The sequence below is a fragment of the Macaca fascicularis genome, chromosome 2 (assembly GCF_037993035.2).
Source record: "Macaca fascicularis isolate 582-1 chromosome 2, T2T-MFA8v1.1".
NCBI lineage: Eukaryota > Metazoa > Chordata > Mammalia > Primates > Cercopithecidae > Macaca > Macaca fascicularis.
The window spans coordinates 136,281,820-136,297,071 of record NC_088376.1 but is presented as its reverse complement, the minus strand read 5'-3'; the positions used below and the strand labels follow the sequence as shown (position 1 = coordinate 136,297,071).

Sequence of the window (15,252 nt, the reverse complement as noted above, 5' to 3'; positions counted from 1 at the left end):
CACCCAGATAATTTTTTTGTATTTTTTGTAGAGACCAGGTTTCACCGTGTTAGCCCAGATGGTCTTGATCTCCTGACCTCATGATCTGCCCGCCTCGGACTCCCAAAGTGCTGGGATTACAGGCATGAGCCACCGTGCCTGGCCAAGATGTTGAACATCTTTTGATACGTTTATCGGCCATTTATCTATTTTCTTTGTTGATTGTGCATTCAAATTGTTTTCTATTTTTTAATTGGGTTGTCTTATTGAATAAAAATTCTTCATCTATTTTGTGAACAAGTTCTTCATTGGACGTATGATTTGTGAACATTTTATCTCCGTCTGTGGCTTGTCTTTTCATTTTCCTAATGGTGCCCTCTGAAACACAAATTTTTTTAATTTTGATTAAACCCCATTTATGAATTTCTTTTGGCAATTATGTGCTTTGTTTTATATTTAAGACATTTTCTTGCTTTTAAAAAACTCTAGCTTGACAGTCTCTGCCTTTTTATTAGGGAATTTAGATCATTCCTAGTTAAAGTGAATTATTGATATGGCTGGTTTTACATTTGCCATTGTATTTGTTTTGTGTATGTTTATTTTCTTTTTAATTCCTCTGTTCTTTCTTGACAGCCTTCTGTTGAACTAAATAAATGGTTTTTTGTGTATCATTTTAATTCCTCTGTTAACTATTTTAATTTTTTTGTTATCTTCTTAGTGGCTGCTCTAGAGATTACAACATTAATCAACTTATTGCAATCCACTTCAGATTAACACAACCTATTCTAATAAAATATACAAACTTTGCTCCAGCATAATAGCTTCATTTCCTTCTCCTTGTGTGTGTTCAAATTACTGTTTTATCTTTCTTTCAAAGAGATTAAGAGAATATATAAAATATATATAAAAGCAATATATATTTGTAAAGTTTCTTATATTAGCGTATATATCACTTCTGGTGCTTTATATTTCTTCTATGGATTCAAGTTGTATCTAGTGTCCTGCCCTTTCAAAATGAAGGATTCCTTTAGTATTTATTGACAGTCGGTTCTGCTAACAACAAATTATCTCAACCTTTGTTTATTTTGAAATGTCTTTATTGCCTTTATTTTTGAAGGGTAGTTTTTCTGGATATAACTTCTTAGATATACAGTGGGGTATTTTTTCTTTCCTTTAGCACTCTGGCTCTGCCATCCCCCTGCCTTCTGGCTGCCATTGTTTCAGATGAGATGCCAGCCATCAATCACATTGGTGTTCCTATGTATGTAATAAGTCACTTTTTTCTTGCTATTCTTAAGTTTTTCTGCCTTTCACTTTCAAGAGTTTGGCTGTACTGTGTCTAGATGACAATCTTGTCTTTATTCTGTTTGGGATTTGTTAACCAGTTAGATGTGAGTTTTTAAAATCAAATTTGGGTGCTCACTTCAGTAGCACATACACTAAAATTTGGGATGATAGAGGGAAGATTAGCATGGCCCCTGTGCAAGGATGACATACAAATTAATGAAGTGTCCTATATTTTTGAAGCCATAAAAAAATCTCCCAGTCACGAAAAGCCCAGGACCTGATGGTTTCACTTCTAAATTTTACCAAAGATTTAAAGAAGAATTAATAGCTATCCTACTCAAACTATTCCAAAAAATAGAGGAGGAAGGAATACTTCCAAACTCAATCTAAGAGGCCACTATTACCCTGATAGAAAACCAGACAAAAATACACCAAAAAAACCGAAAACTAGCCAGGCATGGTGGTTCACAGTGGCTCACATCTGTAATCTTAGCACTTTGGGAGGCTGAGGCAGGTGGATCACCTGAGGTCAGGAGTTTGAGACCAGCCTGGCCAACATGGTGAAACTCCATCTCTACTAAAAATACAAAAAAATTAACCAGGCGTGGTGGCACAGACCTGTAATCCCACCTGCTCAGGAGGCTGAGGCAGGAGAATCCTTGAACCTGGGAGGCAGAGGTTGCAGTGAGCCAAGATTGCACCAGTGCACTCCAGCCTGGGCGACAGAGTGAGACTACAATTCAGAAAACAACAACAACAACAATAACAACAACAACAATGACAAAGACTACAGGCCAGTATCTCTGATGAATATTGATGCAAAAATCCTCAACAAAATACTAGCAAACTAAATTCAATGATACATTAGAAAGATCATTCATCAAGACCAAGTGGGATTTATCCCTGGGATGCAAAGGTGGTTCAACATGCTCAAATCAATCAATCTGATACATTATATCAAGAAAACGAAGGATAAAACCCATGTGATGATTTCAATTGATGCTGAAAAGCCATCTGATAAAAATTCAACATCCCTTCCTGATAAAAACCCTCAAAAGGCCGGGCGCGGTGGCTCACACCTGTAATCCCAGCACTTTGGGAGGCCAAGGCGGGTGGATCACGAGGTCAGGAGATAGAGACCATCCTGGATAACACGGTGAAACCCCGTCTCTACTAAAAATACAAAAAAGTAGCCGGGCATGGTGTCGGGCGCCTGTAGTCCCAGCCACTCGGGAGGCTGAAGCAGGAAAATGGCATGAACCTGGGAGGCAGAGCTTGCAGTGAGCCAAGATGGTGCCACTGCACTCCAGCCTAGGTGACAGAGAGAGACTCTGTCTCAAAAAACAAAACAAAACAAAACAAAAAAAAAAACAACTCTCAAAAAACTGGGGATAGAAGAAACATACCTCAACATAATCAAAGCCATAGATGACAGATTTCACATACTGAATGGGGAAAAACTGAAAGCTTTTCCTCTAAGATCTGGAGCATGACAAGGATGCCCACTGTCTCCACTGCTATTCAACAGAGTAATAGTAGTCTGAGCTACAGCAATCAGACAAGAGAAAGACATAAAGGGCATGCAAATTGGAAATGAAGAAGTAAAATTACCTATGCTTGTAGATTATATAATCTTATATTTGGAAAAAGCTAAAGACTCCAGAGGAAATCTATTAGAACTGTTAAACACATTTAGTAAACTTGCAGGATACAAAGTCAACCTACAAAAATCAGTAGCATTTGTATATGCCAACAGTGAACAATGTGAAAAATAAATTTAAAAAGTAATCCCTTTTACAACAGCCACACATAAAATTAAATACCTAGAAATTAACCAAAGAAGTAAAAGATCTCTATAATGAAAACTATAAGATACTGATGAAAGAATTGAAGAGGACACCAAAAAATGAAAAAATATTCCAAGTTCATGGATTGGAAGAATCAATAGCTAAGATTTGGAAGCAACCTAAGTGTTCATCAACAGATGAGTGGATAAAGAAAACATGGTACATCTACACAATAGTACATCTACTATTTAGCTACAAAAAGAATGAGATCTAGTCATTTGCAACAACATGGATGGAAATGGAGATCATTATGTTAAGTGAAATAAGCCAGGCACAAAAAGACAAACATTGCATGTTTTCATTTGTGGGACCTAAAACCAAAACAACTAAACTCTTGGACATGAAGAGTAGAAGGATGGTTGTTACCAGAGGCTGGGAAGGGTAGTGGGTGACTGGAGCAAGAGGTGGGGATGGTTAACGAGTACAAAAAAAAATAGAAAAAAATGAATAAAACCTACTATTTGATGGTAAAATAGGGTGACTATAGTCAATAATAATTTAATTGGTCAGGCATGGATGCTCATGCCTGTAATCCCAGCACTTTGGGAGGCCAAGGCAGGCAGATCACTTGAGCCCAGGAGTTCAAGACCAACCTGGCCAACATGGAGAAACTTCATTTCTACAAAAAATACAAAAAGTAGTAGGGTGTGGTGGCATGTGCCTGTGGTCTCAGCTACTTAGAAAGCGGAGGTGGGAGGAACACTTGAGCCTGGGAGGCAGAGGTTACAGTGAACTAAAATTTACCACTAGACTCCAGCCTGCATGACAGAGTAAACCCCTGCCTCAGAATAATAATGATAAAATAATAACTTTATTGTACATTTTTAAAATAACTTGAAGAATGTAATTGGATTGTTTGTAACTCAAAGGATAAATGCTTGGGAGGATAGATACCCCATCTTCCATGATGTGCTTATTTCACTTTGCACACCTGCATCAAAACATTTCCTGTACCCATAAACACCTACTACGTACCCACAAAAAATTTAAAAATAAATAAAGTCAATTTTGGCAAGTTTTCAGTCATGACTCATTCAAATATCTTTTCCAACCCCTTCTCTGTATTCTTTATTTTGGGACTTTCATTAATTTCATTCTAAACATATGTCAGTATATTTAATGTTCCATGTTCTCTGAGGCTCTGTTCATATTTTCTTTGTTCTTGTTTTCTCTCATTAATTTTTATTGATCTATTTTTAAGTTCACTGATCCTTTCTTCTGACATCTTGAATCTGCTATTGAGCCCCTCCAATGAATTATTCTTTTTATTTATTACACTCAACTTTAGAATTTCCATGTGACTCTTTTTGGTAATTTCTGTCCCATTATCGAGACTCCCTATTTGTAGATTCATTGATGTCATACCTTCCTTTAATTCTTTAAACATGGTTTCCTTTAGTGCTTTGAGTGTATTTATAATAGCTTCTTTGAAATTTTTGTGCACTAAATCCAACCTCTGGGGACACTGAGAGACAGTTTCTATTAACTGTGTTTCCTTCTAAAAATACTTTCCTATTTCTTTACATGTCTCATATTTTGTTGAAGACTGAATATTTTAGATAATAGGTTGTAACAACTCTGGATTCTGATTTTGCCCCTCTGATGGCTTTATTGTTGCTGTTTTGTCTGTTTTACTTACTTAGAAACTTTCCTTGGATAAATCTGTGGATCTGTCTCCTGCACACTACATAGTCACTGATGTCCTTGCTCAGGTTTCTGAGTTGCTCCTGCATGAGCACAGCTTAGTAGTCAGCTAATAGTTGTAAAAAGATTGTACTCAAATGTCTGAACCAGTACATCTACTATCGTCTGATTACAGTAGAGAGTAGGAGTAGACATTCAAAGTTTAGACTATTCTCAAATCTATTCCTACTTTTACTTCCTGCTAGGCCCTTTTGAGTCTGTGGGTATGTGCAAAGTTTCAGGGTTGACCAGGAGTACATGAACAGCTTAGGCTCTCTCCTGTCTCTGCTGTGAATGTGCACAGCCTCAGCCTTGAACATCTTACCCCAAACATGAATGAAAACTCAGGCTACTAGAGCTATTGACGCTCTCCCACTTGCTGACCACCAAGATCACCACTTTTACAAATAACACTACTGTATCACCCACTGTTTCAAATCAAGCAAACCTCTGTGATGGTCAGTTTTATGTGTCAACTTGACTTGGCCATAGTATGCCCAGATATCTGGTAAAATATTACTTCGAGTTATGTCTGTGAGGGTGTTTCTGGAAAAGATGAGCATCTGAGTTGGTAAACTGAGTAGAGGAGATGACTCTCCCCAAAGTAGTGGGTGTCATCCAATCCACCAAGGGCCTGAATAGAACAAAAAGGCAGAAGAAGGTTGAATTTCACTCTATCTGATGGCTTGAGCTGAGACATCAATATCTCCTGCTCCTGGTTCTCAGGCCTTCAGATGCTGACTGGGATCTATACCATCAGCCATGGCTCTCAGGACTTCAAGTTGCACCACTGACTTTCCTGGGTCTGGAGCTTGCAGATAGCAAATCATAGAATTTCCTAATCTCTATACTTGTGTAAGCCAGCTCCTTATCATAAATCTCATTTTAGATATATAGTGATACATAAAAATAGAAAAATAACCAATAGAATATGGCTCTGTGTGTGTGTGTTCCTCTAAAAATGCTAATACAGCCTCCCTTTGACTGTAGCAGCACATGCCAACCCAACTGAGCAGAGAAGGGGAGCAACTCTAGTCCAGACCAGAACACCACAGACTCCCACTGTTCTTACCTGAATTTCAGCGGTTGTTTAAGCATGAATGCTTCTCAGGTTGTTGTATGCCATTCATTAATTTCCAGAACACTGAAAGGGTTTTGTCCATTTTTCCCAGTCTTATAGATGCTTTTTTTGGGAGAAAGAATTGACTGACTTCCTTATTCAGCCATATCTGAAAGTCCTGCCGATAATTCAATTTTAAAATTGCACCATTGTAATTTGCACACAGAACAAAGTGATGGAATATTTGCAAAGCTGTGAATGCCTAGTGGGTGATGTCATGACAGACTGATCCATCAACTAGGACAGAATGGGAGAGGTCAAAATAGCTGGTCACATTTGCATTACTATCAGTCCCACACATAATTTACAAGTTGAAAGAGTTGGTGTAGGTCATTTATATGTCTTGGCAGGTGACAATTGTTTTTTGTTTTGTTTTGTTTTTGTTGTTTTTGTTTTTTTGAGACGGAATCTCACTCTGTCGCCAGGCTGGAGTGCAGTGGCACGGATCTCAGCTCACTGTAACCTCTGCCTCCCGAGTTCAAACGATTCTCCTGCCTCAGCCTCCTGAGTAGCTGGGATTACAGGCACGCGCCACCACGCCCAGCTAATTTTTGTATTTTTAGTGGAGATGGGGTTTCACCATGTTGGCCAAGATGGTCTCGATCTCTTGACCTTGTGATCTGCCCTGCTCAGCCTCCCAAAGTGCTGGGATTACAGGCGTGAGCCACTGCACCCAGCTGGTGACAACTGTTTTAAAACACTGAATTACAATTCTGCCTATAAATGTGTGTATGTGTATATATCCAGGTATATACACATATATATGCACATATACACATTTCATATAATCACAATATATTCATGTGTATATGTATAGATTGATATACAAACATGCATGCTAAAACAGCTTTCCTCATCTTTTTATTCCCATTATTGTGATTGTTATAAAGTTATATAAATTCCAGATTTATTATTAATCCAATAGAGAACAAATCCCAGGAACTCTAGGAACACTCTTCTACAGAGGCAGGGAAAACATTCCAGGTACACTATCCTTTACTTCCAGGCAGAACATTTTGAACAGAAGAAGCAAATACTAATGTGAGCCCAGGTCCACGAAAATTAAGCATAAAACCCTATTATTAAGTCTAAAGGTGATTACCAAAACTATGTCAATAGTACTTAATTACCCAAAACAACTTGATTGGCTGTGACAACTGCCTTGAGGGTGAAAGAGGTTAAACAACATCCCCAAAGTGGTCCAGAATCTTAAACTTGCAAAAGAAAGTAAAAAGTGCAAATTAAATTCAAAGCCCAAAGTGGCTTCAGTACCAATTTTTCACACTAGATCATGAATAATGTCAGTTGGCTGAAACTCTCTGATGACGTGTGTCTCCAGGGAAATGTGTAAAGCACGTGTTAATCTTCATCCTCTACTCAAGAGTTTTTCTTCACAGTCATTTGCCACCTGTCACCATCCCCCCAGTGACAGGGTGAGCTTGGTCACTGCGGTTGCCATGAGCAAGATCAAAAGAGATGATGGTGACAAGGAGGTGGATCTGAGACTTGCTGGCAATGTCCTTTGACAAGGACTACTGGAGATGGCAGTGGGGGCTGTTGTTCCTTTTTCTGTCACCCTCGGAAGTTGAGAACACACTTGCATTTTCCCTGATGCCTTGGGTTAAGGCAAGCATAGAAGTGTATTCATAAACTAATATGAATGCACATTACCATAGCAGCCACTATTTATTCTGTACCTACCCACTGCCTGGCCTGGTATTGTAGTTATCTGACATTAATTTGAGCTTTTTATTTACAGTATAACACATGCTGCCGTGAAAGGCCATTGCTCTGACTGTCATTTTTTCAGTCACCTTTGTCTATTTTATTAATGCTTCATTCAAATAGATAGCATTGACTCTTCACACCAACTCTATGAAGTAGGTACTATTAATATTCCCATTTTACAGATGAGGAACCAAGAATTCAAGTGGTAATAAGTCACTTGGCCAGTGGCTAGTGAGGATTTGAATAATTTTATTCTACTCTTAGTATTCCTACCTCAGCCACTGAATGAATCGGTTGGAGTCTTTCTATCAGAAAATGGCTCCTGCCGTACTATTTTTATTAGGCTAGTTGTAATGTAAAATAGGAAGAAAGATACCGCTATAAAGGGACTGCCTTGAGCAACAGAGATGCTGCGAAACCCAAGCTAATATTTGATCTTTGATGTATCTGTAACAAGAGTATGTCTTGGGTGAAGTTAAGGAAATATAGCAAGGGACTGGGAAAAATACAGACTTTTAATGATTTTGAATTCAAAATCAAGCCCATATGCTAACAGTGGCTTTATTCATTTATCACTTCATTCATTCATTCATTTATTTAAACATTGTTGAACACTGATAAGGTGTAGGGATTTTGCTAGATACAGAGGCTACAGCTGTGAACACGATGGCTTGCTCTCAACCTCAGTAGAGTGAAGGGCAAACTAACAAGAAATCAGGGGAATATAATCTGTTGCAACAAGTGCCCAGACAGAAGAATTACAGTCTTATACAAGCATATGTAGTTGGAAGAGGCCTCAATGTCATCTTGCATTTTCTGACAGAGTTTCCCAGAAGTTGCACATCAGCTCAGACCGGAAAGAGCAGTCCTGGTGAATTGGAGGTGGTGATCAGTGTTTCACGTAGAGGAGAATTTTCAGAAACAACACCTCATGAGCAAATGAAGGAACAAGAGCAGGAATAAGGATTAGTCAAGAAACAATGAGCAGAACCAAAGATTATTCAAGGAAAAAAAAGAAGTTTGCTATAGTTTATGCTTAGCATGCCAGTAAATAGCAAGAGATAAGAATAGACTGGATGAAACTGGAGCTGTTTTTAGAGCAATGAAGGTAGAAATGCACACTTGCATAACCAGCAAGAGTCCATGGCTTGGAACAACAAGCAAGGCAGATGCAGAAAGCTAAGGAAACCATCCCTTAAGGGTCAAGGTGCATGAACACATGAACAGTGATTTTCTTTTCAAAGCCAATAAACAGGAACATATTAATACTCCCCATCATAATTCAGGCCTGGCTTCTGACACACTCTTCTCTACAAGGTACATCATGGTGAACCATGGAGTAGACCCTTCTTTCAAACTGAGCCAAAAATATACTATAAAGGGAAATGCCATCTAATATAGCATTCGATCTGTTCTTACTGACCGCATCAAATAAGACTCTTGGGAGAAAAATAAGAACAGTAATCACAGAGTACAATTAATTCTCATTTTAAGGACGAGGAAGTGTCTTTAGGAGATGAGGAAATGGTGAATAATAGGCCAGTGGAGATGGAGAAATTGAGGACTTGGAACCAAGGTTTATTTCTAGAAACCCAAGTATCCATAAAACTCGGACAGCTGCCAGGCAGTTTGGAAAAAGAATGGCCTTGGTTGTAATATAAAACAGGAAAAAAAATCACCACTATAAAAAGGACTGCCTGAGACCTGGGGACGGATGAGACCCTTTGGTGGGTGCCATAAACCAAACTTGCTTATGGGATGAGTTGACCTGCTCTGTGCACAGCGGTCAGTGTGAAATTCCTGACTAGAAGTGAGAGTAGGCTTATCATCTAGAATATCGTTTCTCCCCTCTCCCCTTTGCCTGGGAAACACCTAAACATTTTTCAGGTCTCAGTTTACACATTTCTTGATGGTGTTGTTCTAGCAAATCTTTTTGATTTTCCAGGAAATGTGAGGCCTGCTTATCAAACCCACCCAGAGTACCAACCCCTCTCTCCCAGCGCTGCTCACCACCCTGACACCAGGCACGTTTGTAAAATGTGTTTTGACTGTCTCACAGCATCAAACCTTCATAAGCACAGGGTCCTGCCTGTCTTGTTCATCATGGATTACCTAGTTATCGGTTCATTTTTTTAAATGATTCTTTCTTAATTCAATAAAATGTTGCACTTCCAACTTAAAAACAAACGTTTGTTTTACACCAACTACTTGCCAGACAGCACACCAGTACTTTTCTCAAGTGTTTTCTCATTGCATCTGTACAGCCATCAGTGTTTATCAGCATTTGGTGGGAGAGGAAACTGAGGTTCAGCAAGAAGACAGACTTGCCCAAGGCCATGTGCATGAGAGGTGGCAAAGCCTGGATTCAAACCGGTCTGACTCTAATCCCCCATCCTAATCCCCTAATCCCCCATGTAAATGACATCGGCCTGCCTACCATAGTCTCTGCTGACACACACCTTAGCAGGGCATCCAAACCTTAGTCAGTGCCTCCAGCTACATGATTTTACCATATCCAGGCACCACCCACCCTATGTATTTATGTTCTATTACATATAACATTAAAAATAAAGCTACTTAGATTTTAAAAAGAAACTAAATCAATTGCTATAAGTAGAAGATAACCTTAAAATATGCTATTAAAATAAAACAAAACCAAAAAGAGTTATATAGTTCTAGCTGGATGTCAAAGCTTCTGAGCCTATAGCCTGCTCACTGTGTATTAAAAGAAGGAAATAATCAAGCCATGTCAGCACCTAGCTCAGATTTCTCTCCTTGATGCAATTAAGATGATCAATTTATAATTGGTGCTTAGAATAGTGTCTGGAACATAACAAGTAGCATAAAAATGTTTGTTAACATGAAAATATGTAACTGATGAGTGTCAGGTGTTACCATCTGGTGAATATGAAAGAAGGGAAGGAAGGAAGGGAGGGAGGGAGGCAAGGAAGGAAGGAAGGAAATGAATAATAATGAAATAAGAAATGAAAGAAATTATAGACATGAGGCTGGATGTGGTGGCTCACACCTATAATCCCAGCACTTTGGGAGGCCAAGGCAGGTGGATCACTTAAAGCCAGGAGTTCAAGACCAGCCTGAGCAACATGGCGAAACCCCGTCTCTACTAAAAATACAAAAATTAGCTGGCCATTATGGCACGTGCCTGTAATCCCAGCTACTTGGGAGGCTGAGGCACAAGAATTGCTTGACCCCTGGAGGCAGAGGTTGCAGTGAGCCAAAATCATACCACTGTACTGCAACCTGGATCTGGGTGACAGAGTGAGACTCTGTCTCAAAAAAAAAAAAAAAAAAAAAGGCTGGGCGTGGTGGCTCACGTCTGTAATCCCAGCACTTTGGGAGGCCAAGGCAGGTGGATCATGAGGTCAGGAGATCCAGACCATCCAGGCTAACGTGGTGAAACCCCGTCTCTACTAAAAATACAAAAACTTAGCCGGGCGTGGCGGCGGGCGCCTATAGTCCCAGCTACTCGGGAGGCTGAGGCAGGAGAACGGTGTGACCTCGGGAGGTGGAGCTTGCAGTGAGCTGAGATGGAGCCACTGCACTCCAGCCTGGGTGACCGAGTGAGACTCCGTCTCAAAAAAAAAAAAAAAAATTATAGACATGACATATATATAAAGAGAAGAAAATACATACATTGCTATGTGATGTTAGTTAACGTTCTCCCAGGACCCACCTAAACATGTCTTTCACACCCTTACACTGGACATCCCACACACTTTGAAAAAGAAGAAGGAAAAAAAAAATTAAGAAAATGTTTCAGGAAGGAAAAATTGCAATTTAAAATTTAAAAAAATTCCAGATGTTTTCCCACAGGAGAAGAATAGCCTATTCATATAAGGGGTGACAGCACTTTTTTAAGGGAAGTACCCTGATGGAGTCTTTGTGCAGGAAAGGTGAGAGTCCCAAACCTGGGACAGACCTAGAATGAAGCTGTCAAAACAAAAAGAGACTAAAGAGAGAAAGAATGAATAGAGTGAGAGGGATTTGGAGTTTCCTGGGTGATCTGGGAAAAGAGGGTAGTATGCAGGAATATGAAGAAGCAGGGAAGCTATTAATCTTGCTCACAGTACCCGGTTCTCCACCTCCTTGTCCGTATTACCATATATCACAGCGAGTACGTGTGCACGTGCGTGTGCTGTGCGATGGACCTTTCCTCTCCTCTTCACTCCTCCACTGAAGACTGAAAGTTCCATGATGTCAGGGCTGGCATCTGTTTTGCATTTACTGCCCTATATGCAAGCATTTTCCAAGGTAGGAATATATCCACTGTTCGAGGTAGTTCCTTCCCAGTGCTGTCTTCCTCCCTGTTTTATATTACAACTAGCCTAATAAAAATAGTACAGCAGGGCCGGGCGTGGTGGCTCACACCTGTAATCCCAGCACTTTGGGAGGCTGAGGCAGATGGATCACAAGGTCAGGAGATCAAGACCATCCTGGCTAACATGGTGAAACCCCGTCTCTACCAAAAAATACAAAAAAATTAGCCGGGAGTTGTGGTGGGCGCCTGTAGTCCCAGCTACTCCAGAGGCTGAGGCAGAAGAATGGTGTGAACCCAGAAGGCCAAGCTTGCAGTGAGCCAAGATGGCACCACTGCACTCCAGCCTGGGCGACAGAGCAATACTCCATCTCAAAAAAAAAACAAAAAGAAAAAGAAAGAAAGTACAACAGGAGTCTTTCTATTCTAATAGAAAGACTAGAACCAATTAATTCAGTGGCTTAGTAGGAATATGAAGAGTAGAATAAAATTATCCAAATCCTAAGTAGCCACTGGCCAAGTGACTTATTATCTCTTGAATTCTTGGTTCCTTATCTGTAAAATGGGAATAGTAACAGCACCTACTTCACAGAGTTGGTGTGAAGAATCAATGCTAAATATTAGCCCAGCTCCTGGCGCACAGTGGATACTCAATGTCAATTTGTTGAATGAATGAATAACGAGAAGCGGGGGCTGCGCCATGGCAGGAGTCCAGAATCTGAGGAGCAAAGGCCATTAGCGAGGGCTCCCCGTGGTAAGGGAAACCAAGGCCTGGTTCAGAAAAGTGATGTCCAGTGTTCAGGTGTAATGTGTTCTCTCTGCTCTCCTCTTTCCCTTATCCTCAGATTTCATAAAATGCTGTTCTACATTCCATCCATGTGTTAGTGGGACTTCAGGAATGGGGATGGGCGAAAAGAATCAATTCCCATAGAAATGGTGAGAAGACAGTCGTTACCAGACTTCTGCCAGCTGAAAAAGCCAGCTGAAGTGTGGGGTGGCCTGGAGAACACAAGCCCCCTGTGACTTCTTAGAAGTCTAGGGAGGCGGCAGGGTGTGGGCTTGAGGCAATTTAGAAGGCTGGCAGGCGTGGAGATGCTCTTCACCCTGCTCCTCCCCAGCCAGCTGACTCTTGGAACGAACTAGAAGTTCAGCAAATCAAGTGGAAGAGCCACTGAAGTTCCAACCCCCACCAGGTTCCAGCAGACAGCAATGGCGTTGCACGGGTAAACGTCACACCCAGCATAGATTCAAACAAAGACAATCTAGAAAGCAGCCCTTAGCATCTTCTATAGAATAAAGCACAAGCTATAAATGCCTCTTTCCCCGTGGAGCCATCCAGGAAGTAGATGGGCCTATATTCCAATATCAGCAAAAGCTATTGATTGGTACTTATTAAGTACTCACAGGCTCCTGGTGCTGGACAAAAGATTCAGTTTCACTTATAAAAGCACTCACTCACTAAGAGTATCAACACTAATATAAATACCAAATGACAGTCCCAAGATGACCCTTAGAGGCCACATCAGAGAAGACCCTGATGATTCAGAAAATAAGCTATTGTTGGCACAATCCCCTCCCGTATGACAGGCAAGAGCTTCAATGTGCTGGTTACAAAGGACGTTGAAAACAAATGCTGAGATACCTATTGAAATAAAATGTTAATTCTTTAAGATACATACAATAGTGAGTAGTGGTTTGTTTCTGTCTTACAATTTAAGGGTTACATCTCCATGGTTTCGCACAAAACAAGGAGGTTTACAAATTTCAAATTCTCCTGTAAAGTATTTCCAAAAGGAAGAAGCTGTTCTTCCAAAAGATAGGGATAATTTAGCATTTCTAAAGCTATAAATGTTTGGCCCCAGGAAGTGGGAAAGTGGTGGGGAACAGGGATGGCATAAATAGAAAACTGCCATCTATGCTCCACTGCTTATCATGACATCTACAGGAAAAATAAACAATACCTCAATTCAAAGATCGGTTCCTGAACTGTAAGTCATTTCTAGGAATAAGTTCCCATTAATCCCAGGAAACATTTATATCTATGAAGTTTGAACAGCTCTTCCATCAATTTATTCGGGATTTATAATAAGGGAGCTGTCATTTTCCAACAAGGAGATGATACGCCCGTTGATTCCATTTCTCTTTCTGGCACATGAGAAAATGGTGAGTAATGCTTCTCACCCCGTGGGGAATGAATCAAGGGTGGCATAAACACACCCGGAGCCTTACAATGGAGAACTCTGGTGTTCTGCTTGTCATTCCTTCTCCGGCAGCTGATCAATGACAAAATGGAAATGCACATCCAAGACAACCCGCCCGGGTCTGCCTGCATTCCAGGAGCCCCTCCCTCCAGGGTCCCTTTGTGCATCTGTGACAGAGAGGCTTGATGAATGGTCTCCCTGACGCTGTCTATCTCATTAGAGGACAATCCTTTGCTCGATTCTTAATGGAGTTTACAAATTGGTCACCCTCCCTCTGGTGCGAGATTATTATAATTTTATTATTCAGTCCGGGAATTAGTTGCCAAAAATGACAACGTGATCAGTACCACTGACAGATACAAGGAACATCTCCCATGGCATCTTAGGAGAAGGGCTATCTGAAATCATGTTTGATCGTTAATTAGGAAGAAATGATTGGCTACCTTTCAGCAGGAGACGTGGGAAGCTGCAGCAGATGCACCCTCTGCTCTGAGAAGCCTGCAGGCCCCGCAGCGCCAAAGGCAAACATTAAGCAAGCTAATACATGCTGAACAAAGCCCTCACTATGCCAGCTATAATATGCAAGTCAAATGTTAGTCACCGTCAACCTCAGTTCTATGTCGTGAGTCAAAAAATGTAGACATGTAGACTCAGACTTTGGATCTGACACCAAGCTGTGTGGGCAGGTCATTGATTCTCTTCTGGTGCCAGTTTTTCATAAGTAAGACCACAGGGTAAAGCAGTGGTCATTCAGTCTTCTCAGTTTCAAAACTCTAGCTATGGCTGACACTTATGATTACCAACACAGCAACCTGGCACTTCTCCCTTCTGCCCTATAGGCAGCATCCACCTCCCACAACAGAAATGGAAAATGCTAGATACTCACTTCCTCAACCTTCCTTGCAACTAGGGACAGTCGTGTGATTCAGTTCCACCAGCGAAACATAAGTGGACATGTGCAGCAGTGGGGAGGTATCTAGGATTTAAAGAGGAGAGGGAGCGAGAGAGAGAGAGAGAGAGAGAAAGAGAGAGCGAGCAAGAGAGGGAGGAAGAGAGAGAGGGAGAAGGGAGAGAGAGAGGGAGAGAGGGGAAAAGGGGGAGAGAGAGAGGGAGAGAAGGGGGAGAGAGAGA

The 15,252-nt window shown here is 40.7% G+C and overlaps 1 non-coding gene across 1 annotated transcript; it reads left to right on the top strand.

Annotated features, from left to right (window-relative positions):
* Positions 1-1,394: 1,394 nt before the first annotated feature.
* On the top strand, positions 1,395-1,502 carry LOC123571965 (U6 spliceosomal RNA). The gene has a single exon (XR_006696323.1). It is a non-coding gene; the product is annotated as a U6 spliceosomal RNA (small nuclear RNA).
* The last annotated feature ends 13,750 nt before the right edge of the window (positions 1,503-15,252 follow it).